We start from the raw sequence: 27,217 nt of genomic DNA on the forward strand, positions 1-27,217 counted from the left end.
AGTGTGCATCAGAAATCACACCACTGTGGGGTGCAATACTCCACTGTATAGACGAGCCCTTAGGATTCCCAGCGTCCAAGTCCCTTTTGAAAATGGGACTTGGGCTCCTAAGCCACTTGGGTGTTTTTAAAAAAGAACCCAGGAACTTCTCACCCATACATTTATTCTGTGGTCCCTCTTATTCTCCAGAAGTCATCATTTATCTTTGGAAGCCATTGTGACAACCACCAAAGTTGGTGAGCTTCCCATCCTATTTTGATCAGCTCTAACCCTTGAGAATCTCTTATCGCAAATTCATCCATTTAAAAAAGTATTAGTACATGATTGACAATGTAATGTCTGGGAGAGAGTCCTTTACTCTGACTGTAAAGACTGTAACACAAGAAATATAGAATTCACTTAGAACTGGTGATAGCAATTCTAGACCCAGATCCAGCAAAGTAATAATATACATGCTGAATGTTAAGCATGTGAGAAATCCCACTGACTTCAGTGAGATGACTCGTGCTTAAAGTTAAGTATGTGTTTAAGCATTGTGTTGGATGGGAGCCTCGTTTGTATTAAGGTCTGTAGAAGTTCAACCAAATTCCCAAACTGAAGTAATCTAACTGGTTGAGGTAAAGTACTCATGTAATAACATTAATATTGGAGCACTCTTGCTAATTATTGTAATCGCTTTAATAGTGGTATACTCAGAATTTATGGTAATAACATTTTGTAATGAAGGATGATTCTTTTAGGGTTCATTTCAGCAACATCAATACTGAAAGAACCATAAGAGACTGTTCTCCCAGAGGCCTTGATACTATATCCATGTAATGCATCCTGAAGCATCCTGGTCATCTAAGCCTGGAGTGGTAGTGATAGGTCCCCTAGTTTTGCTCTATTTAATTATTAATGGATATAACATGATTTTTCTGTTAATCTCCCCTCGTTATAAAGACTTACTCCTTTTCCCCCCCACCTCTCTTCTTGGAAAGTCTCCCTTTTCTCTGTCTGTCTCATTTCTTTGTGGATCCCTTTCTTTACTTCTTTGTCCATCTCTTTTTTCTTGCCTTGATTTGTCAATAATATCCTTTAAGACCCCATTTCTCTTCCTGAATTTTCAAAAATCAATGTAAACGCTGTTACTACACTGTGTGTTATTTTCTTCACTTCTGTCCTTTCTACCCTCTTTTTTATTTCTGTAGTTCTCTTGTGCTGCTCCCCCCCTCCCCCGACCATTTCCTGCAGGTTCCTCCAGCTTTTTAGTTTGTTTTTTTCTTTTCTCCTTCTGTCTCTTTTAAAAAATTTAATTGGCGTGCTTTCTTCTAGCCCTCATAAAAAGCTTTCCTTTTTTTTACCCTCTCTTTTCAACTGGTTTTCTGAACTGCAGTTGCACCAACTCTGCTTTCCTGACTGCAGAGTCATAGCAGCTGTGATACAGAGGAGCCACTGAAAAGAAAATGCTAATAGGGCTTTTTATAGAATACACTAAAAAAGCGTGGATTAAAAAAATGTTCGCTATATACATTCTACATCTCAAATACCAACAATGGGAGGGAATGAGTGCTTCTTTCTTGGACATACAGCATCTAAACGGGCTCTTCGGGCTCATATATTATCTACCTGTATCCCCAAACCACAGGTAATGTGTAAATTGAGTTAATGTTCTCCCTCCCTGCAGCCTGCCTTGAATTTATATGTAATGTAATTTACCATGTGCCCATTGGGAATATTATAATTGGTGCATAAATCAATAGCAAAGAGGTATCATAGCAAAGAGGTATGCATTGCAACATAGGATTATGCAGAGCACAAGCTCTAAATGAAAAGCCACTAAGGGTATGAAAATACATACATTTCACCAGACACTAAGAACAGAACTGGGCAAATTCTGCAAACATTTCTCCATGAACATTCCCAAGAATCTAAACAAGAATTTGCTTCAGCCTTGCTTGTGTCCCTTTCATTTTTTCCCTCTATGAACATTTTTACCATTGAGCTGGATGTTCATGAACCATCATGCAAAGCAGATTTCAACATTGCATGTGTGAGTATTTGCAGATATAAGTATTTGTGCCAAAAGCGCTTGCACACTCATCCAGTTAGGAAACAAAAAACAACATGTGACTTATCTAACCAATCACAAGAGAGCAACATGGCTTTACTAGTGAATACTCAGATAGCTTTTTGAGATTAAGCAATAGAATTTGAATAGAAACCCTCCAACACTGAGTACTTTTCAATAAAATGGAGGAAATGCCAATCTCTTGATGGATATTCAATAAGCAGTGGAGGAAGAAACATTCACTGGTTAAATGATTTGTCATGATTTATTCATCAGTAGAGCTGGTTGGGAAATGGATTTTTTTCCTGTGAAGAATGTTGATGAAAACAAAAAAATTATTTTTGTCAGTTTTTTGAAAAAACTGAGAACCCTGAAACCAACTTTTGTTCCTGTTTTCAGCAGCAAAAGACCAATTTTTTTCAGTTTATAACCCAACAAAAAACCCCAACCAAAACAACCCCCCCGCTGACAAAAAACAAAACAAAACAGATCTCTCTCTCCCCCCCATTCTTTTTTTTAACCAACCCCCTCATTCCCCATTTTCCATTCAGAAAATGTTTCAATGGAAAATTGTTGAGTTCTATTCACCAGCTGTAAGTGAGAGTTCTGAGTACAGATTCACACAGCAAGCCTGAACCTGCACTGCTTGCATTCTCAAAACTCCTACTGAATTCAGAGAGAGTTGGGGTGTGATAGGCGTGCAGGATCAGGACGAAGGAATTTAAATAGGAGGATGCTGGGAATCAAGACATAGGTTCTGATCCCAGTTGCACTAATGACTCACTGGGTGATCTTAGGCAAAGACAGCACCTCTGTGCCTCAGTTTCCCAATCTGGTAAATGGGGATAATACCCTTTTTTGTAAAGCATTCTGAGATGCCTGGGTGAAAAATGCTATGTAAGTACAAAATACAATTATTGTAGGAGCAGCTCCCATTGGCTTCAGTGGGAGCTGTTTGTATGTTGCAACTGCTGTGGATGTTTATCAACTGAAGCAGGAAAAAATTAGTGTAAAAGGAGAGAGAGAACCACTGAGAAGAAAACACCAGTCAGACAGAGAATACATACACTTCCAACCAAAGCTAATAAGAGTTTGGGGTGATTAAGCACCATGGAATCAATGTTGTGTACATTTTAGTAGCTTTTCTCCTTTCTGTCTTAGTGGTATGTGTATGTTTATTATGATACTCTGATTAAAATATTTGATAGGGGTTTAACTCTTGATTGTTTCTTTATGTTTTGACCATGGTTAAAAAAACCCCAAAACCTTTCAACAATGTCTTTCAGGGCACAACTGAGTTCCTGACAGACACCCAGGCCATCCGGATGCACCGCCCAGCTATGCAGCTTCTGCAGGATTAGGTGGCACAGAAGGCAAGGGATCATCTGGGATGAATAGAGCCCTTGGCCTGTCGTTTAGACCATCCAGCCACTCTCTATGTTCTTTGTCTGGGCCAAACAAGCTCCATATCATTACTCCGGCATTTTGCTTGCCCAGTCTCATTATTAGGTGAATTAGCTGTGGGAACTAAATCTATGACAAGAAAAGAGGGGGTGGAATTGGCACACACAAAAAAAGGCTTTCCCAGCTCAAGCTAACAACTTGTGCCTATTAGCTAAAAACGATCATTAGAAAATTCCCCTGCAGATGTTAGGCTTATGTTGGAGCAAGTTTCACGGATGCACTTGCCCTGTTACATGCACACACACAACCGGCCTTAAAGAAACACTTCCATCAGCACTGTAGCAGGATGCAAACATGGGGCTTTCTGATTAGCTTGAGCATCCTGATGCCTTTAAATACATTTTCTGTGCTTCCCACCCCTCCTTTCTGCCTTTAATAACAGTGTTTTAAAAAATATGTTGAGAAAATGGAACAAATAATAATTTTATGATTTAAAAAAAAAAACAGAAAAAAGGGAAGGAGGAAAGAAGAGTGCCAAACTTACCAGCCTGGCTGTCAGTGAAACAGTTGAGCCAAACAGGCCTTCATTTTTCATTATTTTTTTTTAAACCTGGGGCAAACCACAGCAAAATGATTGAGGTGCACACCTTGAGGGGAGGAGCTCCCCCTAAAAGTTGGTAAAGTGATTAGATTATCCTCCTTCAAATTCCATCTTAAAACTCCTCTCTGTCACAATGGATAAAAGTTTCAAAAGTGCCTACATGGATTAGGAGCTTTAGTGTCTTTTCTCAAAACTGACTTCAACACTTAGGGCCAGATTTTTAAAGATATTTAGATGCCTAGAGATGGAGATAGGTGCCTAGTGGGATTTTCAAAAATGTCGTAAGCAGGTTAGGTGCCTAACTCCCATTGACTTCAATGGGAGTTAGACACTTTTGAAAATGACACTAGGCACCTGTGTGCATCTTTAGGTGCCTAACTAGTCTCCTAAGGACCAGATTTACAAAGGTAAGTCCCATTGACTTTTAATGAAAGTTAGGCTCTTAAGTGCTTCCTAAGTGCTTGAGCACCTTTGAAATTTTCCCCAGTGGTTAAGCAGTCGGTGTATTCACTGTTTCTTATTATACTAAATAGAACAGGCTGAAAATTTCAACAATTTGTTTTTGAAAAATGTTGTCTTTGTTTTTGACGAGCTCTAATGAACAATCATTGCACAGTAACCTTGCTCTGTCATCTATGTCCCTGCAACCATTTGTTTGTTGCCATATAATAAGCGCTGTCTTTTTTATTGTGTGTGTGTACCGTGACTGACACAAGGAGCCTTGATCCCTACATGGGGTCTCCAGTGCTCTACACCACCCTTGTGTTGTCTAACTCACAACTTCATCCATGTCTGGCTACTCAAGAGCTGCAGCTTAAAGGGTGTGGACATCAGCTCTAGCTGATGTTCTTTGAAATCCATAATATCCTCCAGGAACAGGGTTGGGATAGCATTTCCCAGCAGGGCAGCCATCGCTACTACCAGCCTCACTGGGATGAAGCCTAAATCTTATTTTAGATCTTGAACCTCAAGTTTTGTCTTGTAGCCATGTAATGAAAATGTTATTGATTGGACTATGCTGTGATGGAATTACTTGCATTATGAAACAGGCTCTACTTTTTGGATACTGTATGTGATGTAACTGGGAGGAGATCTTTGACCATTTCTCTGGAAGGTATTTTTGTACATGTTTACTATTTCCTCATGCTGGATTCTTTTGAGATAGTGTAATGGTCTTCCTAAGGAAATGATGAAAAGCCCATTGCCTGAGACACTTAAAGCCAAACAGAATAGGCCTCTGGAGAATATACTGTAAGGAAGAGTTCTTTGTTGGCTGAAGGAACAGATAAGACAAACTAAGAAGTTTTTCCCATCCTTAGGTTACACGGACCTGATTCTTCTCTGACCACTGCAAATCAGAAGTCAGTCACTAAAGTCAATGGATTTATGCAACTATAAAATTGGTGTGAGAAGACATTTTTTCTCAGTCCACTTATCAGACTTGTATTCACATCACATCAGCTGGCAATCTTGTTGGTAGCCTCAGCAGAGAGGCTAAGGACTGGAATAGTGGGAATACTTCTCTCCAGGTTAGAGTTGAGGCAGCATGTGGGGAACTTGTATTGCCATTTCTGTTACTAATTCTGTGACTCTTTAACTAAACAGACGATTCTGGTCTCCCTCGGTGTTAACCTGGAATCCCTCATCAGCAACATTTTGTTTGATGTATCTCCCTATGTAGAATATACTTTATCACATCACAATATGAAATCACCCTTGTGTGTGTCTCCATAGATCATGGTCTATGGACATTTAAAGAAAAATCTATGATCTATTTTTGTTCTGACTGCCATTATCAATCTGTGGAAATTTAACATGACACATACACCTGGAGTGGACACTACACCAGAATCTAGGCTACTTACAATCTGATAAATGCCCTAATGCCTGCATACATATCCAATAAGCTTTGGTCGTTGTACACTACACTCACCTTCCTTCAAGTCTTGTGAATTTTGTCTACGGTTCCAGCCGTGTTAGTGAGCACAGTCTTGCAGAAGACTTATCTGTATTTCCCTCCTTTGTGTATCATTTCCAACACATAAAGGTGTGTCTCTGTCTGGTAGGTTGAAACAAAAGATACTCTGACTCCTAACTAAACAGGTGGTACAGGGAGATTGGAACTCGATGCAGGATAAACACATTAGAATATTTAAGCAACTTTTCTACTACTTTCTTTAAAGAAGTGTTTCTAAAACATCAGACCATGAGCAATAAACAGGATGATATTCTTCTCTGCTTTATTATAAAGGGAGAATATTGAGTTATACAAGACAAAAATTAGGTTTCAGAAAATAAAAGTTTTACAAAACCGAATGGAGCAAATCCCCCGAGACTTGACACCAGCATCAGTGATCCTGGGCAAGGGACATTTTGATGGGTTATGGACACGCGGTTTGGCCCACTGTACTACTTTATTAAAGCCAATAAATCCATATAATTCCCAATATAATTCCATGATACTGAAAAAACTAAACATCAAAAACTGAGAACTTCAGAGAGGAAGTGAATCCAAAAGTCCTGTTTCCCTTTCTTCTGTTCTAACCACCAGATCACATTTTCCGCAAAGGGGAATTAAGATTTTGGAAAATGCTAATAAAGGCCAGAATATTAATGTTCTGAGGCCTCATGGAGGTTGTCAAAGGAAGCAACCCAGTGGCATTTGGCAAGGTTTGTGGATCTGGATATATTGTACTGAAGTGCAATTTTCCACTTCATTGTAACAGGCATTTGTTGTGTCAATTACAATTAAGGTTTCAGAACAGTACATTAGAACCCTCTTTTTTCAGAGGGTGGTAATTTTCCAAAATGTTCACCCTTTGGGCTGACATTTTCCAGTCTGAATCTTTGGCTAAAGGTGAATTTCTTTGGAAAGTCTGAACAAAAAAAGGTTCTTTTCCAGATATAGAACAGTGACAAAGATGTACTTTACTGAAAAAGAAATGTGGCTTTTTTTAGCTTGGCATAAATAAAAACCAATGAACCTTTAAAATGTTAAATTTGACACATTAGAAATTCCTTGTGTGAGTAGTTCATTTTTGCTTAGATGCAAAAATTATGATTATAGAGTAACAATGTTATGCATAACAGAGGATGTGCAGAAGAGCAAAATATATTAGACCTGATTCTGTTCTCATATCACTGTAAATCTGAAGCCATGCCAATGGCTTCAATGGAATTAATCTACATTTATGCTAGTGTAAATAAGAGCAGAATCAGGACTTTGCATTTAAATTGGAATATTAAGCAGAAAAGTAATGTACGTGTGAAGATTAAGTGTGAAATTAATGGAAGCTGAAGAGACCAGGCTGGCCAAAAAAATCTGTTTTAACTTTAATTTTTAAATGGATAATTAGGTTTTAGATTAAACAAAAAAAATTGAGAAAAATATCTGTTTTAATTAATTTTTTGTCCAGAAAACCAAAAACCTGAAAACAGAAAAATTTCAAGTTGGGGGGGGTTCGGATTAAAATTATTCTATTTTAGCAATTTTTGGCCAAATTTGTTTAGTATTCATCAATTTTCATTTTTTTCATGAAAAGTTGAAATTTTAAGATCATAAGAACGGTCATACTGGGCCAGACCAATGGTCCTTCTAGCCCAGTATCCTGTCTTCTGACAGCGGCCAATGCCAGGTGCCCCAGACGGAATGAACAGAACAGGTAATCATCAAGTGATCCATCCCGTCACCCATTCCCAACTTCTGGAAAACAGAGGTTAGGAACACCATCCCTGCCCATCCTGGCTAATAGCCATTGATGAACCTATACTCCATGACCTTATCTAGTTCTTTTTTGAACCCTGTTATGGTCTTAGCCTTCACAACATCAGTGTTATAGAGAATTTTTATTCATTTTCATCAAACTTTCAGCAGGAACCCCCATCTTCCAACTAGTTTTAAAGGAGACACTCAATCTTTCAGGATCAGGACCTTTCTATTTCATAAGATACCCCTATGCATTGGATTTTGTTGAATGTGAATGTATAAAGCACCTGTGGAATTTTCAGACCAAAATGCTTTTGAGAAATGTTACTACAAAAAAAGTTAGAACGCTTTCCATAAACTGAACAGGGGTTTTGTTCCAAGTGAAATATCTCAAAAATGCCTTATCCAATCAATCTCAATTTTTTTTTTTACAAAAATGTTTTGTCTGGCCTCTTGCAAGCAGAAATCAATTTCAGTGTGAAAGAAGCCTTTACGGTGGATGTGAATCAAATCTAGGTAATCAGTAGAAACTATGTTATTTAGTCAATGGAATTTGCCCTTTTTTGGATCACAAATTGTTAGAGCTATTCAAAATTTTTGTGACGGAACAGCTTTCCATCAAAAACTGCAATTTTGTTACAATCAAAACATTTTGTGGGAACTTGTCAATTTCAACAAAATTTTCAAGAGGAAAGACTTTGGAAGTGCTTTTTACACTAACATTCAATGCTTAGGTTCTAATGCTTAGGACAAACCTTATGAAACAAATGGCCTGATCCCACAAGTTTCTGAGTGTCTTCTCTAGAACTACTTGGGCAACGCTTAGTTTTGGTAGTGTCGAAATGATTCATTTTGATTTTATTGCTTCAATTGAGTTCAAGTAGACTTTCATATTACATTAATTCATTAATTTTATTATATTACATATTGTTATATTTAATATTTATATGACATTCTCTTGATATTATTTAAACAAAACAATTTGACATTATTGAAAGGTTTTGACAGGACATTTTAAAATTTTGTCTTTTTGTTCCAATTTGGAATAAAAACAACTTTTGAAGTGTCAGAATTTCCTGCAGAACAGAAATGCTCATTTCTGACGAGCTCTACAAATTGTCCAATTGCCATTTTCTGAATAATTTCTGTGACTAATTTTTGGACCAGAGCTCAGGGATGAGCATAAGTGTTTTGCTGCTGATTTTTGAACTTCAAGCTATTTCACTGGAAACATGAGGACATGAGGGTATATTTCTGTTCCCTGAGTGGATGAGCATAGTTCTTACAGTCAGGTTCTAGTGCAAACAGAAAATGTACATCCCAAATATATTTTACACAGTTGTGCAGCATTTGCTGTTTTGCTGACCATTTCTTCCAGAAAATTTCTTTGCTAGGATAGACCAAGTACAAAAAGATTTGCAGGATTAGAATGGATTTGCTTAAAAATGTGAATGAAAGTTAACTGAAGGCTTTTTGAAATATTCAACCTTAATAGCTTAAATCCATGTCCTAAATTGGTATAAATCAGTGTAGTGTAGTTCCATTAATGCTAGGATCTGGCTGAGTCAATATTATACTAATTATTATTATTTATTATGATTACCATAGTGCCTAATGTGACACCATTTTTTTGTCTTTCAAGAAGTGAACCATTGTATGTGGCCTCCAATTCAGAACTTGGTCTAATTCCAGGAATGTCTGAAAACATTCACTACATCTTTTCTGCTGGGAAAAATCTTCTCTCAATTTACTGTTAGCACTCTGATCCAAAAATAAAATGTACAGTACATAACAAGTGTGGTCAGATAACATTTTCCCAGCTGGAAAGATGGGACTTTTTAATTTGCATATAAATAAAGAGAGACCCAACACTGCCCTTATTTAAAAAGAATGGGAGTTTTGTCATTGACTTCAATAGGCACAGAATTGGGTCCTTTAATATGGTGGGGACGATGAAAATGCTCCCTTATCAAATACAAATAAAGGGACAGCTCCAAAGCCCACTAAAATCACTAGAAGCCTTCCACTGATTTGCGGGCTTTGGATCAGGGTAAAGGTCCTAGTATGTCTTCCCTTCCCATATTATGCCTTTTTGTCTGAGAAATTATCATTTCAAATGACTGAGTTTTTATACTGAAAGTAAGCCTGTCATATCCTTTAACAGGTTTCAGAATAGCAGCCGTGTTAGTCTGTATTCGCAAAAAGAAAAGGAGTACTTGTGGCACCTTAGAGACTAACAAATTTATTAGAGCATAAGCTTTCGTGAGCTACAGCTCACTTCATCGGATGCATTCGGTGGAAAATACAGTGGGGAGATTTATATACACACACAGAGAACATGAAACAATGGGTTTTATCATACACACTGTAAGGAGAGGTTTCAGAGTAGCAGCCGTGTTAGTCTGTATTCTCAAAAAGAAAAGGAGTACTTGTGGCACCTTAGAGACTAACAAATTTATTAGAGCATAAGCTTTCGTGAGCTACAGCTCACTTCATCGGATGCATTTGGTGGAAAAAACAGAGTAGAGATTTATATACACACACACAGAGAACATGAAACAATGGGTTTATCATACACACTGTAAGGAGAGTGATCACTTAAGATAAGCCATCACCAACAGCAGGGGGGGGAAGGAGGAAAACCTTTCATGGTGACAAGCAGGTAGGCTAATTCCAGCAGTTAACAAGAATATCAGAGGAACAGTGGGGGGTGGGGTGGGAGGGAGAAATACCATGGGGAAATAGTTTTACTTTGTGTAATGACTCATCCATTCCCAGTCTCTATTCAAGCCTAAGTTAATTGTATCCAGTTTGCAAATTAATTCCAATTCAGCAGTCTCTCGTTGGAGTCTGTTTTTGAAGCTTTTTTGTTGAAGTATAGCCACTCTTAGGTCTGTGATCGAGTGACCAGAGAGATTGAAGTGTTCTCCAACTGGTTTTTGAATGTTATAATTCTTGACGTCTGATTTGTGTCCATTCATTCTTTTACGTAGAGACTGTCCAGTTTGGCCAATGTACATGGCAGAGGGGCATTGCTGGCACATGATGGCATATATCACATTGGTAGATGCGCAGGTGAAGGAGCCTCTGATAGTGTGGCTGATGTGATTAGGCCCTATGATGGTATCCCCTGAATAGATATGTGGACAGAGTTGGCAACGGGCTTTGTTGCAAGGATAGGTTCCTGGGTTAGTGGTTCTGTTGTGTGGTGTGTGGTTGCTGGTGAGTATTTGCTTCAGATTGGGGGGCTGTCTGTAAGCAAGGACTGGTCTATCTCCCAAGATCTGAGAGAGCGATGGCTCGTCCTTCAGGATAGGTTGTAGATCCTTGATGATGCGTTGGAGGGGTTTTAGTTGGGGGCTGAAGGTGATGGCTAGTGGCGTTCTGTTGTTTTCTTTGTTGGGCCTGTCCTGTAGTAGGTGACTTCTGGGTACTCTTCTGGCTCTGTCAATCTGTTTCTTCACTTCAGCAGGTGGGTACTGTAGTTGTAGGAATGCATGATAGAGATCTTGTAGGTGTTTGTCTCTGTCTGAGGGGTTGGAGCAAATGCGGTTATATCGTAGCGCTTGGCTGTAGACAATGGATCGAGTGGTATGATCTGGATGAAAGCTAGAGGCATGTAGGTAGGAATAGCGGTCAGTAGGTTTCCGATATAGGGTGGTGTTTATGTGACCATCGCTTATTAGCACCGTAGTGTCCAGGAAGTGGATCTCTTGTGTGGACTGGTCCAGGCTGAGGTTGATGGTGGGATGGAAATTGTTGAAATCATGGTGGAATTCCTCAAGAGCTTCTTTTCCATGGGTCCAGATGATGAAGATGTCATCAATGTAGCGCAAGTAGAGTAGGGGCATTAGGGAACGAGAGCTGAGGAACCGTTGTTCTAAGTCAGCCATAAAAATGTTGGCATACTGTGGGGCCATGCGGGTACCCATCGCAGTGCCGCTGATTTGAAGGTATACATTGTCACCAAATGTGAAATAGTTATGGGTCAGGACAAAGTCACAAAGTTCTGCCACCAGGTTAGCCGTGACAGTATCGGGGATACTGTTCCTGACGGCTTGTAGTCCATCTTTGTGTGGAATATTGGTGTAGAGGGCTTCTACATCCATAGTGGCTAGGATGGTGTTTTTAGGAAGATCACCAATGGACTGTAGTTTCCTCAGGAAATCGGTGGTGTCTCGAAGATAGCTGGGAGTGCTGGTAACGAAGGGCCTGAGGAGGGAGTCTACATAGCCAGACAATCCTGCTGTCAGGGTGCCAATGCCTGAGATGATGGGGCGTCCAGGATTTCCAGGTTTATGGATCTTGGGTAGCAGATAGAATACCCCAGGTCCTGGCTCCAGGGGTGTGTCTGTGCGGATTTGTTAACTGCTGGAATTAGCCTACCTGCTTGTCACCATGAAAGGTTTTCCTCCTTCCCCCCCCTGCTGTTGGTGATGGCTTATCTTAAGTGATCACTCTCCTTACAGTGTGTATGATAAACCCATTGTTTCATGTTCTCTGTGTGTGTGTATATAAATCTCTACTCTGTTTTTTCCACCAAATGCATCCGATGAAGTGAGCTGTAGCTCACGAAAGCTTATGCTCTAATAAATTTGTTAGTCTCTAAGGTGCCACAAGTACTCCTTTTCTTACTGTAAGGAGAGTGATCACTTAAGATGAGCTATTACCAGCAGGAAGGAGGGGGGAAAGGAGGAAAGCCTTTTGTAGTGATAATCAAGGTGGGCCATTTCCAGCAGTTAACAAGAACGTCTGAGGAACACTGCGGGGTGGGGTGGGGGGAGAAATAACATGGGGAAATAGTTTTACTTTATGGAATGACTCATCTACTCCCAGTCTCTATTCAAGCTTAAGTTAATTGTATCCAGTTTGCAAATTAATTCCAATTCAGCAGTCTCTCGTTGGAGTTTGTTTTTGAAGGTTTTTTTTTTGAAGGATAGCCACTCTCAGGTCTGTAATTGAGTGACCGGAGAGACTGAAGTGTTCTCCGACTGGTTTTTGAATGTTATAATTCTTGACGTCTGATTTGTGTCCCTTAATTCTTTTACGTAGAGACTGTCCAGTTTGACCAATGTACATGGCAGAGGGGCATTGCTGGCACATGATGGCATATATCACATTGGTAGATGCGCAGGTGAATGAGCCTCTGATAGTGTGGCTGATGTGATTAGGCCCTATGATGGTGTCCCCTGAATAGATATGTGGACAGAGTTGGCAACGGGCTTTGTTGCAAGGATAGGTTCCTGGGTTAGTGGTTCTGTTGTGTGGTGTGTGGTTGCTGGTGAGTATTTGCTTCAGGTTGGGGGGCTGTCTGTAAGCAAGGACTGGCCTGTCTCCCAAGATCTGTGAGAGTGATGGGTCGTCCTTCAGGATAGGTTGTAGAACCTGGATGATGCGTTGGAGAGGTTTTAGTTGGGGGCTGAAGGTGATGGCTAGTGGCATTCTGTTCTTTTCTTTGTTGGGCCTGTCCTGTAGTAGGTGACTTCTGGGTACTCTTCTGGCTCTGTCAATCTGTTTCTTCACTTCAGCAGGTGGGTATTGTAGTTGTAAGAATGCATGATAGAGATCTTGTAGGCGTTTGTCTCTGTCTGAGGGGTTGGAGCAAATGCGGTTATATCGTAGAGCTTGGCTGTAGACAATGGATCGTGTGGTGTGATCTGGATGAAAGCTAGAGGCATGTAGGTAGGAATAGCGGTCAGTAGGTTTCTGATATAGGGTGGTGTTTATGTGAGCATCGCTTATTAGCACCGTAGTGTCCAGGAAGTGGATCTCTTGTGTGGACTGGTGCAGGCTGAGGTTGATGGTGGGATGGAAATTGTTGAAATCCTGGTGAAATTCCTCAAGGGCTTCTTTTCCATGGGTCCAGATGATGAAGATGTCATCAATGTAGCGCAAGTAGAGTAGGGGCTGTAGGGGACGAGAGCTGAGGAAGCGTTGTTCTAAGTCAGCCATAAAAATGTTGGCATACTGTGGGGCCATGCGGGTACCCATTGCAGTGCCGCTGATTTGAAGGTATACATTGTCCCCAAATGTGAAATAGTTATGGGTGAGAACAAAGTCACAAAGTTCAGCCACCATGTTTGCCGTGACATTATCGGGGATACTGTTCCTGACGGCTTGTAGTCCATCTTTGTCTGGAATGTTGGTGTAGAGGGCTTCTACATCCATAGTGGCTAGGATGGTGTTTTCAGGAAGATCACCGATGGATTGTAGTTTCCTCAGGAAGTCAATGGTGTCTAAAAGATAGCTGGGAGTGCTGGTAGCATAGGGCCTGAGGAGGGAGTGATGAGGCACCAAACAAACATATGCATAGCTCAAAAAGCTGACATGAACTCCGATTGCTTCCAGATCAAAGAATGAGGTATTATAGTTTGGGAGTTTATCAGCAATAATTTACTTCGATCATTTATCTTATGTGAAATTAAATTGGAAACAAAATGCAGCACCTTATTGCTGCAAATCCAGAAAATGGAAGAAAAGGGAACAGGCATCAGCCCTGGGAAACAAAACTAAAAATGTAGGTCATTGTCTTCCTTTCAGATCAGTTTTTGATAGTGATGTACATACTGCAAAACACTTGCAAGTTTAGTTCAGGGAAGAATCCAAAAGTTCAGATCACAGGCACCAACTTTCTTCTTTCCAGGTGGGTGCTCCACCCCCTCCCCACCCTGAGGCCCTACCCCCACTCTGGCCCTTCCCCCACAGCCCTACCTCCATTCCACCCCTGATGGTGGGTGCTAAGTACCCACTTTTTTTTCCCTTCCATGAAGGCTTCAGCCCTAGAGCACCCACAGAGTCAGAGCCTATGGTCTGGATGATTTTCCAAGCCAGGGTTGAATGAATAGGGGCAACGTGGTTCAGTAAAAAACACATTGCACCAGGACTATGGGTCTATCTACACTGCAATCGTGGGGTGTGATGGCAGTGGGGTGACCACTTTTCAAATACAAAAATGGGACACATTTAGGAGCCCCACCCCCTCTGTGGCCCTACCCCCCTTCTCCTCCTCTTCCCCCTGAGACCCTGCCCAGACCAGAAGCCGGAGCCAAACCATGGTAAGAGCTGCCCAGGGAGCCCCGGTCACTGTGGATACCCCTGGACCCTCCCCCGGGCAAGAGGTTGGGATGCCCCAAAGCAGCCCCCAGCCTGTGTCCCCACCCTCCAGGGCAGGTGAAGGGTCTGGGATTCCAGGGCTGCCCCAGAGTCATTCAGTCTTTCCCAAGACCAGAACTTGAAATGAACATTTCAGGACTGTCCCAGCCAATTAGGGACGGGTGGTCACCCTAGACAGCAGCTGGAGTAGACATACCTGAGTTAGCTTTGACCTAACAAGCTTGGGTACTAGAACACTGAAACAAACTGTGGCAACACACACTTCAGAAGAGCCTGTATTAGCCCACCCGGACCCCGGCTAATTACTTGTGGGGCTAGCCTGTCCTGAAGCTTGAGCTACCATGGCTTCACTAGATGAAAGCTAGCCCAGGTGCATCTACTCAAGTGGCAATCACACCCTATGGCTGCAGTATAGATATACCCTTAGCAGGCATATGCTCTATTTCTAGCTATTCCACTAATCTCCTATGTAACTTTGGACAGCTGTGCCCCCGTCAGTTCTTGCCTATTCTGATTGCAAGCTCCTTGGGGCAGGTATTATCTTTTACTGTGTGTTGACATAGCACTCAAAAGTTATAGCATGTGTGCAAATGTAGTCTATCTTATGTTGCGGGGTGGGGCAACTGTGATGAATACCATGGCTGTATTTTCCTGCACCCTTCCTCTTTATGGTTTGGAGCTCTGCTGAAAGAATGAATAGAATACTGCTCTGGTGAGCCGGGTATGGTTGCAGCAGAGTGTGGTATTCCTGGCAGATGCTCAAGCCAGGGGGGCTTTTGCAAGCTGTTTTGTTTGTTGGCTTCTGGCAAATAATTTATTAAAATGCTTCTGTTTAAAACAGCATCCCTGTCTGGGAGTGCCACATTTGCACACAGCATAGCACACTGGGGCCCTGTAAAAACTATTATAACGCATTCAATCTGAAAAACTGGACTAGAAACCTCATGAGAATAAACTTCCTCACAAGATTCCTGGTACTTCTGGCTTCCGTTTGGGCCATAAATACTGTGAGAAATGCTTTTCTAGCACTGTTTGGGAATTTGGCTTCTAGCCTTTGCTAGAAAGACAGAGGCTGTGGTTGAAATGAAAAACAATGGGAAAGAACAGCTGCCCAGACCTCCAAAAAATTCATGGGGGAATAGTTCAGGTAGGTTCTTTGTCCTGTAGCTTTCTACTGATGAATAGCTCTGTTTCACAGCACAACCACTATTGCCAGTTATTTAGGATACATTTTTTAAACTTGGGTGCTGAACATGAGGAATTAAAATCTATAGGGAAGCACCTAAATAGAAACTGCCTTATCTTCAAAGCCACAGAGCACCTGCACCTTCCGGTGAAGCCAATGAGAGCTTTGAGGGAGAGAAGACTGTGTAAAAACTGAGTAGGGGTCCGAGGGTTTGGCCAACAGCTCTTTAATGAAACATTTATCTTTGATGCTGGTTCTTATTTTGTCAGAGCTGCTCCCTCCATATTCCCTTGAGGGCCCCTGGCATGGCACCCCAAAGGTGCAGGTCTGTAGCCATATCATTTCATGCAGTGGGCAGCAAAGCTTCCTCACTGAGTGGCAGTGTTGTCCAGCGGATGGCGTACTAGCCTAAAACAACATTGCAGATTCTAGTCTCAGTGTTGCTATTGTCTTGCTCTATGACCTTAGGCAAGTCACTTCACCTCCGCGTGCCTTGTCTGTAAGCTGTTTGAGGCTATCTTTCCCTTAAGTTTGTACAGTGCTCCCCACAATGAGGCTCTGATCTTGACTGGGACCTATGGCCACTATTGCATGGAAATGATCACAATCCCACCCAGGGATGTGGCAGCAGGCGTGCAGCCTGTCCTTTAAGGGAAGCATAAAGAAAGGCCCTACGTGAAATCTCCAGGAAAGTCAGCCCAGAGGATCATTCCCCAACATTCTACCTCTGAAATGAAACACAAAATGGCCCCTGTGCCAGGCAGGCAGATTCTTCTACTTTCAAAGAAGCAGCACACACAAAACAGAATGATGACATCTCCGCCCAGTTACACAGCTGCACTTGCCACAGGACCCTATGCTCACATTTGGGCCCATCTCTGTGCAAATTATGCTTAAACCTGCTATCAGAAGAACATTTCTGTCAGCATCCTTGAGTGCTATTTACTCTTCATCCGTCTATTGGTAGGGAAGGGTTGGGTTACATCACTTGTCTGCCTGGATGACAGTGCCATTGAGAGCTCTTTAACTTAAGAGCGATAGTGGGAATTAAATGCATCAAAGATGTAAAATATTAATAAACTCAAATAGATTCAATAATAATTTGAATAATAAATTCAAATATTCATAACAACATCATTAGATATGATTCTGTTTGTTCTATTCTACAGTATTCATTAAAAGGAATATTTTTTGATGCTTTCCAATAACTGAATCCAGGATCTGAAGTTAGGCCCATCATGTTTTACTGATGACACTAATGCATCTTCCTAAGGAGTTTCCAACAATTACACTTGGGTCAATAACTCACTGTACACAGTTCACAATCTCCTGTGTTATACACTTGCACTGGGGAGAAGGGGGTGTCCCAGGAATGGACTATCTGTACCAGGGGTTGCACTGGGAGAAGAAGAAAGAAAGTATCTGCCGCCGGGCCATTCTTCCCCCACAGGTGGGCAGACAGTGGGGAGATAGCATAGTGTATTAAGGACTGTGTTGGAATTACATGTTATCACTTTAAGAATGTGTAAGGGGGTAGGGTTTCCTGGTTTGGCTTGCAGGCTAATTTGCTTTGTGTCAAGTGACCAGGACATGGAGTCTAGTGGTTAGAGTAGGAATCAGACCCCGAGTCAGAGGCCAGATTTTAGAGCCAAGGACCGGAACAGGGTTACCTGGAGCAAGAGAGGCATGGCTGGGTCCAAGGCAGAGAAAAGTCTAGAAACAAGCACACATGATCACAGGAAAATGCTGTGAGCAGCCATGGAACTGGAGCTGGGTTTACAGGGCAATCTGCTAATTCTTCCCACCAGTCGGGCAGGGTAGCCAACCAGACAGCCTACTGCAGTCCAGCTGTGTTCATTAGGTTGCCCAGAGACTGGGTCTGCTGCAGGTTCTGAGCCTTGATGTTCTGTAGTGAAGTATTTGGGAGCAGCTGAGTCAGTCTGGAAACAGCCAGCTGAAAGCAAGCTAGGGTGAGTTGTGCCTCTCTGCCTTAAGGAATGGGTTTTGCATTCTCTCTCCCTGTTTTTGGTTACTGTGCATTTTGGTTACCTGGGTCATATAAATAAATGCAATGTTACATTGCAAGCATTTAGCAAGAATATTTTATGTTTTTATCTAGCCTCTCTGTTTGTATGCAATGAACATAACAGGTTGGGGTGAGGAATAGGTGGAGCCTTGACTCTGATCTCCCTGCCTGCAATGCATCAGCCAGCACAGCTGAGCTGAGCTAATGTGGAAGGGGAGATAATAGTGGGTGGGTGAGATTCTGTGGCCTGCATTGTGCAGGAGGTCGGACTAGATGATCAGAATGGTCCCTTCTGACCTTAGTATCTATGAATCTATAATGCACACCACATATAGGGCTGGAGTTAGAGGGAAGTCAGGGACTGTACTGTGACTTCTCTCTGAGTCACAATAGAATTCCTGGTGTGCTCCTGGAACAGTGCAACCCCACCCCTTATTTAGGACTTGAAGCAAAGTTATGATCTAACCCAATGAATAGGGAGTTGATATCTCATGACACTGTTAATGGGATTTGGGTGCCTTTCACCTGTGGGTTGCTAGTTCTAATCCAAACCCAGTCCCCATTCCTGCGAGTGCTTATTCAGTGGAGTGACTTTAAGCATAGAAGTAGTACTGCTGGCTGCAGAAATATTTGCAGGCTCAGGACCTTAGGTGCTGAAAATTTGTGTGGTGGTCCACAAGTTAAGAACTGGAGTTAAGAACCAAGTTAAGAACCACAAATCTATCACAAAAATCAGTTCTGCATAGACACTATTTGGCATTATTATTACTTATGGAGCACCAAATGGGATAGATAGCTCACAAACAGCTATAAAGACAGGACCCTTTCCAATGAGGAGTTACCAATATAAATAACAATCACACACATACAAAACTTTGTTAAAAGAACTTTAATGCTGCAAAGTCAAGTGCTCTGAAGTTAGTAAATGTCAGAATGAAAGTTGCTTGTGAAACCCTGATTTGACCCCCCCTTGAACATATGCATTATGAGACAGTCTTTACTTACATGATCACATACTGTTTTTTCCAGAGGATCCCTACCGCATTGAGTGGACATGAAAAATATGTACTAGGAAGTTTAGAAAAAACTCCTAAAGGATTTGAACTTAATATCTTTGCTATATAAACCATATGGTTAAACCACTGAGCCATGCAAGTGTTAGATAGAAAGAAGTGGGACTTTATAGGTATTATTTTAGCCACTGGAGGGCCCTCCTACTACTCCATGAATACAACAGAAAATCATTACAAATAACACATATATGTATACAAAATTGAGCATGATTTGCACATGAGCATGTTCCATAGTTTATAGCAAAAGCTGTAGGCATGAAAATCAGATGTAGGGCCAAATTTCATCACAGCCTTAACTAGGCCTGGTATTTTGTACCTATCAGTTGCTGTTATGTTCACTTAGCCCCAGTTCTACACCACTGAAGTCAATTGTAGTTTTGACATTGATTTCAGAGGGAGCAGAACTGTAGATGTCTGTGCATCTGATTATTGTGCCCACATATCAGTTATGACAATATCTACATGACATACGGCACGGTGCTGTATTGAACTGGGTGTGAGTAGATCCTTGAACCAATGCATAGCCCCATTACTTCAGTGTGGCTCCATCCAGGCAGAATGGTATGCCTATATAGGACTCAGGGATCTCTCCACACACAACTCAGTGCAGTATCTGGGCCTTAAATTTCATGCACTAAGAATTAAAGATGAAAGTTTGTATCTGCAAAATGTGAGAGACAGAACAGCAGCTAGGATTTCAAAATCTGGCTCTTGATTTACTGAGTACTTTGTTTCTTCAATTTGAAAATGAGAACAAGGCTTTTTTTCCCTTTTCCTACAAATTTCTGCATAGACAGGGTTCCTTTGAAATGACTTTTTGTATGTCATGCTAGAGAAGATTGTATGCTTGGCTCCTCAACCTCCCCCAGAAAGAAAGTTCCAGTGATTTGTGCTTGCAAGGTCATATCCCAGTTTTCCCATCAAGTCTGGTTTATCATTCTTAATATTATAGCTAGAGATTGGTGAACATGACATAAAAGTATTTAGAAACATTTGTGAGAACAGCAAATATACTAAACAACAGCCATAGAAAATAGTTCAAGAACAATCCATAGTTTGCATCAAACTTTTGTCACATAATCTCAAATAATGAACAAAATGGCAAACAATGAAGTCTTCACAGATAATTTGCATACAGAAAAAAAATACTCAGTGAGCTTAGACTGAAAGGACGTGCAACAAATAGTTCCAATTGTAATGATAGTACCTTTTTTTTAAAAAAAGTCTTTTTATTCCTGCTACCCTTACTCTACTGGCAGCACTAGTGATTTCAACAGGACAAATTGAAGAATAAGGGATTCTCATGATAAGTAAATGTGGCAGAAGCACATGAGGTAGGGAAGTGCTATTATCCCCATTTTACAGGTGGGATACTGAGGTAAATAGAGACTAAAGGCCAGATTTTTAAAGGTATCTGGTGCCTAAAGATGCAGATAGACATCTCATGGGATTGCCAAAAACACCTACCTGCATCTTCAGACATCTAAATACCTTTATAAATCTGACTTATGTGATTTGCCCAAGGTCACACAGGAAGTCTATGGCAGAGCAGGGATCCTAATGTGGGATCCCCTGAGTTTCAGACTAGCACACTGAACAAACCTCCCTCTTTTGATTCTTTGGGGCATCACCTTGAAGTGAGCTGTAGCTCATGAAAGCTTATGCTCAAATAAATTTGTTAGTCTCTAAGGTGCCACAAGTACTCCTTTTCTTTTTGAGAATACAGACTAACACGGCTGCTACTCTGAAACCAAAAATCATTGGCTCTTCAGCTTTGACCTTCACAGGTTCCAATCCAGAGCCAGCCCCAAGTGTCTGCTGGAGGGGTGTTTGTGTGTGTGTGTGAACTGTAAATAATAAAGTATTTATAGAAAAAATCACCTTGACAGACTTTGAACCGCAGTGGGTTTTGAAGGTTATATTCACAAGGAAAAGGGCTGGAAATTATGTGATTAGAAATGTATTCCTTGACATCTCTGATCACTGAGCCATTGTGATACACTCTAACAGCCAGATCCTCGACTGGTGTAGGTTGAAGTCAATGGAGCTCTGACAAGTTATACCAGCTAGGAATTGGTCCTAAACCTTTGTATCACAATTCCAGTTTATATGTTCTTCATTCACAGAATTCCCCTGCAACTTCCCCTCCTCTTCTTCCTTTTGGAACATTGGAATTTCTATACTGGATCAAAGTCGTGGTCCATATAGTCTAGGATCCCATCTCTGGTGAATGCTTCAATGGAAAGTGAAAGAAACCCCATTGTGGAGAAATATGCAAAAATCTAGCTATTAGAGAAGTATCTTCCTAGCCTTTCACCAGTGCAACTCACTTACCCACTCTGTGCCTCAATTTTCTTGTCTGTAAAATGGGAATAAACTGATCTCCAACAGGTGCAATGAGGCTTAATTAAGTGCATCAAGTGCTCTGATGAAAGGTCTTTGTGTAACGCAAGCAAACAATATATATTTTTAATATAGCTAAATATATATTTTCAGGAACAAAGAATATAGACCACACTTACAGGATGACGGGCTGTATCCTGGAAAGCCCTGACTCTCAAGAAGATTTGGAGGTTGTGGTAAATAATCAGCTGAACATGAGCTCCCACTGCAATGCTGTGGCCAAAAGACCTAATGCAATCTTGGGATGCATAAACAAGGGAATCCTGAGTAGGAGTGGAGAGAATACTGCATCCAGTTCTGGTGCCCAGAATTCAAGAAAGATGTTTATAAATTGGAGAGGGTTCAGAGAAGAGCCATGACAATGATTAAAAGATTAGAAAATATGCATTACAGTGATAGACTCAAGGAGATCAATCTATTTAGTTTAACAAAGAGAGGGCTACAAGGTGACTTGATTACAATCTAGCAGTACCTTCATGGCGAACAAATATTTTTTAATGGGCTCTTCAATCTAGCAGAGATAAGTATAACATGATCCAATGGCTAGAAGTTGAAGGTAGACAAATTTACACTGGAAATAAGGCCTAAATTGTTAATGGTGAGGGTAATTAACCATCGGAACAATTTACCAAGGGTTGTGGTGGATTCTCCTTCACGCTGAGGGCATGGCTACACTGGAAACTTCAAAGCGCTGTCACGGAAGTGCTCCCGCAGCAGCTCTTTGAAGTGCGAGTGTGATTGCGCGCAAGCACTGGGAGAGCTCTCCCAGTGCTCCTGGTACTCCACCTCCACGAGGGGATTAGCTCCGAGCGCTGGGAGCCTGTCTACACTAGTGCTTTAAAGCGCTCTCACTTGCTGCACTTGGGGGGGTGATTTTTTACACCCCTGAGCCAGCAAGTTAGAGTGCTATAAAATGTAAGTGTAGCCAAGCCCTTACAATTTTAAAATCAAGATTGGATGTTTCTGTAAAAGATATAGTCTAGGAATTATTTTGGGGAAGTTCTATAGCCTCCGTTATACAGGTCAGACTAGACATCTGGCCTTCAAATCTATGAATGCAAAATATTATTTCAGACCATACAAACTTTCTACAGAATTGCTTTGATGCACAGATTGGTACCTGCTCCTTCCTCAGTGTACATCCACACTCACCTCTCAGCATTAGGCTTGTACTTCCAGGGAGGAGTTAGTGTATTGGGATACTTGGGGGTCTAAGGCCCCCTATCCAATGGAACAAATAGAGAATGTTACAACAGAATACGATAAGCATAAATCTTCATATTATTTTTGGCATGGCACGTAGACCTTCCATGTGAACATTTGTTATTATCATAGCTCCAAAAGCAGGCTTAAATTCATGTAGGGACATTTATTATTACTTCCACTAATAATAATAATTTGTACTGCAGTAGCAACTAAGAATCACAGTCATGGACCAGGTCCCCATTGTGTATGCATGGTATGAACACAGAAGAAAAGGACTAAGGTCTAATTCTGCCTCTCTTCCTCATGCTGCGTAATACCTGACTTCATGAGTAGTCCCACTGATTTCAACAGGACTGCTTGTGGAGAGCTAGGCTGTCACAGCCCTTACTTGGTCACCTAGGGCAGTGAGATGGAGTAAAGATTCCCTTATGCTCTGCACAGATTGCTATTCTGCAGCAGTGGTGGTGATGGGGGCCGCTTGCTTGATACTCCCCACTGTGACCAAGTGGGTGGTGAGCGGAGAGAGTTCTACCCTCACCCTGCTCACTGGCTCAGGTACCTGGTTGGGCACACAGTGGGGATTATGCTGCTCCATGAAAGGGGTGCAGTACTGTATTCCTCCCCCAGAACAAACAGGGGAGCAGGGGAGGAGTTATAACACAACTCGCTCCCAGGTCTGCTCCTGGGGCTGTACAGCTCTGTGCTGCTCCTTACTCAGGGTAAACTGCGCAGTAACTGTCTGGCCTGGAGTGAGGTTCTGCCAAACAGGAATGAGAGGCGGAGGGTCTGGTGCTACATTAATTTAATAAAGACTACAAATAGCTTTAGAATAAAGCTAGGACACTTGGGGCAAATTCTGTCTTCAGAAACTTGTGGGTGACTCCCACTCATTTCAGTGTGCAAAGCCCATAGAGTTTCTCTCTCATTTGTATCTCTTTTGCCTTGAGCAAGCCATATGTAGACAGGAGGGGGAAAACGAGTTGCTTTGATTGTTTGATTATGTATGATTAATGAGTTGATTATTCAACTAACAGCTCAATTCTGCATATTGAGTACCTGGGCGTCTGATCCTGCACCCATTGAAATCAATGAAAAAACTGCCATTGACTTCAGTCAGCACAGGGTCATGAGCTGTGTCCTGCTGAAACCACTTATGTGAGTAGGGTCTATTCACCTGAGTAAGTGTTTCCAGGAGCAGCCCCTTAGTTTGTCTTCTCTGGCACAGAAAAGTTGCAACTTTCATTAATTTTATATAACCAATTTAACTGCATTTCCACACAGGGATAGTCCACTTGGGCTAAGCTCATGTGGAATCTAATATTAAAAGGGACTCTTTTAAAGACTACAGATTTCTGATTGATGATTCTCTTTATTAAAGTTGACGCTCAAAGAAAAATGAACATCCTTTGCATTGTACTAGATTTAATTGAACAGTTGACCCAAATATGCTAAAATTTAGATGTATTTTCCTTTCAGTTGGATTATCCTTTGAAACTGTGAACAAACCCTGCCTGACAACACAAAGGAATTTTCCCATGGATCAGCTAAAGCTGACTCACATGAAAGACTTGCCCGAAGTGGTCATGCCCTCTGAGCAAATACCACAGGCATGAGGATCTCTGCTCTTGGCCTGACAGCAGTGTTAGAATTCCAGAGACCCAACCTAAAAAGTGAAATCTCATTGGAAGAGAATGGGTCTCTTACCTATAATTTAGCCAATCTGCTCCTCTCTTTACTCATGTTGCTAACCTCCAAAGCAATTGAATGTTTTGAGCTGTCACTGCATGTCAGGAGAAATTTCCTGTTCTGCCCCAGGAATACAGCAAACAGCACTTGCTGTTTGTTTAAGCAGGTAAAATATATAACAAAAAGCTGCATCTGCAACTTAAAGAAGATCATCTGATCATTAAAGCTTTCAGCACTGGGTTTTCGTTCCATAGTGCAACATTGGAGTAAGCCACACACCGTTTAAGGTGAATGTTTCCTCTGCTGGCATTGTCTATTGTATCACAAATCAACAATTAGGGAGACCTATTCACTAATTCTTACCATACAGTTTCAGCATGGTTTGATTTTCTTGTAGTACTTTTTGAGAAAACGTATTCATTTCCAGATGTATAGGCTTATTTTAGAAAGAAAAGAGCATCAATTATGAGGAAGTATCGGATATAAGCTGCATATGGGAGTTGTTCCGTAGGTTATGACACAGAAGCAGCTATGTTTCTGGAGAGCAGTTTTAAAGCCTTCCCAAATATGAATGAACATAACTCACACAGACACATACCGTTAAAACATTAACAACTTTCTGAAAACAAAAAGCATTTTAAAAATGGAATTTGCTTTTCCCCTTTATGTTGTTTGTTTACTTTCTGCACTTTGCTTAATAAAGTGGACTCATCACTTTCACTTTCAATTTATAGCCAATTTCACTTTTTGTTCTTAGTGAGTTTCATTTTCTGGCTCTCTTGTTGCTAGCAAAAGATTCTTGTTTTAGAATTTCCAACATTTCAGGGTTCCATCATATTAACTGGTAAGCTCTCCTTCAATTTCCCTTTTTATTTCTCTCTCATTTTTAAACAAAACTGAAATTTTGATTGTAAGCCACTTGACAATGTCACTTCAAATCAAATCTGCCCCATTTTTGTGTTTAAACTCATCTATAAGCAAGGCCATGGCTAACTAGATCTAAATTCTGTGTTAATATTCCTGAATTCTGTAGCGCTCTGGTGCAACCCTTGAGAAGGCAGTTTGGGATCATGGGATAAGAACATTAGATGGATGTTTCTGCCAAAAGCACAAGCAGTCAAATGGCTAATTATATTGATACTTAAGCTGTCATTTTTAGATTTCAGTGTTAATAGCCCAATAGAGATAGATGGTGCAAATCTCAGAGCTGTTGATTCAGGCTGACAGCAGACTCAGGCAGACAATACTGGATTGGTTATGCTTGGTTCATGTTTTCAAAATTATCCTCACAACTATGAGTACTAGAAAAACAGTTTTTAAATCAAAGCATAAGTTTCAGTCTCTAGTCACCATGGAGTTTTCCAGGGCAGACAAGACTTCAATTAAAAACCACACAAAACAATAAACCACCAAACAAACCACTTTTCAGGTCTTTTTACAACATAAAGAACTCTATTTAAAAAAGGGGACAAGTCCAATTCTTTCCCCTTAGCAGGTCACCTTTAATGCTTTAAAACATTAAGAAACATTGTCAAATTGTATTCCCTGTGCTCTATTCAGGTCTTCAGGATCGTCTTTTATATTAATGCAGGAGATGTTGTACTTTGCCCCCATCTGCTGACTTGCACTTGGCTTGCTGACACAGCTGCTTGCTTACTGGAGTCTGGCTCTTTGACACTGTAGTGAAAGGTCACTTTTGGTGAGCTGAACACATAGGGCCTGAGCCAGATCCCTTTCCTCCATGCTGCACAAGCTGGGGAAAGGCTATAGGTGCTGATCCCAAGGCAGGCTGATTTGTCCAGGGCAAAGGCCAAACTGCTGTGGAAAGCCAAACGTCCTGCTTTTGTCGGCAACTCTGTGAGCTCACGTGATTGAATAGGAGAGTAAATGAGGAAAGGTTAAAAAAAACCCCACTGGCATGCTTAATTTTGAGAAAAGAAGACTGAAGGTGGACCTGATAACAGCCTTCAAATATGTTAAGGGGTGGGCCGTTATAAAGAGGATGCGGATCAATTGTTCTCCATGTCCACTGAAGGTAGGACAAGTAGTAATGGGCTTAATCTGCAGGAAGGAAGATTTAGGTTGGATATTAGGAAAAACTTTCTAACTTTAAGGATAGTTATGCACTGGAACAGGTTACCAAAGGAAGTTGTGGAATCTCCATCATTGGAGGTTTGTAAGACCAGGTTGGACAAACACCTGTCAGGGATGGTTTAGGTTTAATTGGTCTTGCCTCAGTGCAGGGGGCTGGACCTAATGACCTCGTGAGTCCCTCCAGCCTTACATCTCTATGATTCTATGAGCTCCCCTCACTAAGCAATATCCTTGGAAAAACCTCCCATCACCTTTTCGTCTTGATTTTTAAATAATTTTCTACTAGGATGGAACCCCTGACTTCTGAGGGTGAGAGCCCATGGGTGAGAACGGTCTTCACTGAAACCAGATAAGAAGCCCCAAGTGGGGAGAGAGAGAGAGAAGGAGAAACCAATGGCAGGTGCACACGACAGAGCTGATTTCCTCTTTCCTTTTGCCCTCATACCATAAAGAGACATGGCATTCTTTTTCTTTTTCCACCTGCCTGGCTTTCCCATGGATCCAGGATAAGACAACGGTGCTTATAGGTAGGCACCATTTGGGGTCATGCAAGGGTGTTTGAGAGTGTCCCTATTTATAGTTTCACATAGCACCACCTGGTGCTAAGAATGCAGCCTTACAGCTACCCATTGAAAGGAATGAGGCAGTGTCCAAGACTCCTTTATTGGT

The sequence above is a fragment of the Dermochelys coriacea genome, chromosome 1 (assembly GCF_009764565.3).
Source record: "Dermochelys coriacea isolate rDerCor1 chromosome 1, rDerCor1.pri.v4, whole genome shotgun sequence".
Classification (NCBI taxonomy): Eukaryota; Metazoa; Chordata; order Testudines; family Dermochelyidae; genus Dermochelys; species Dermochelys coriacea.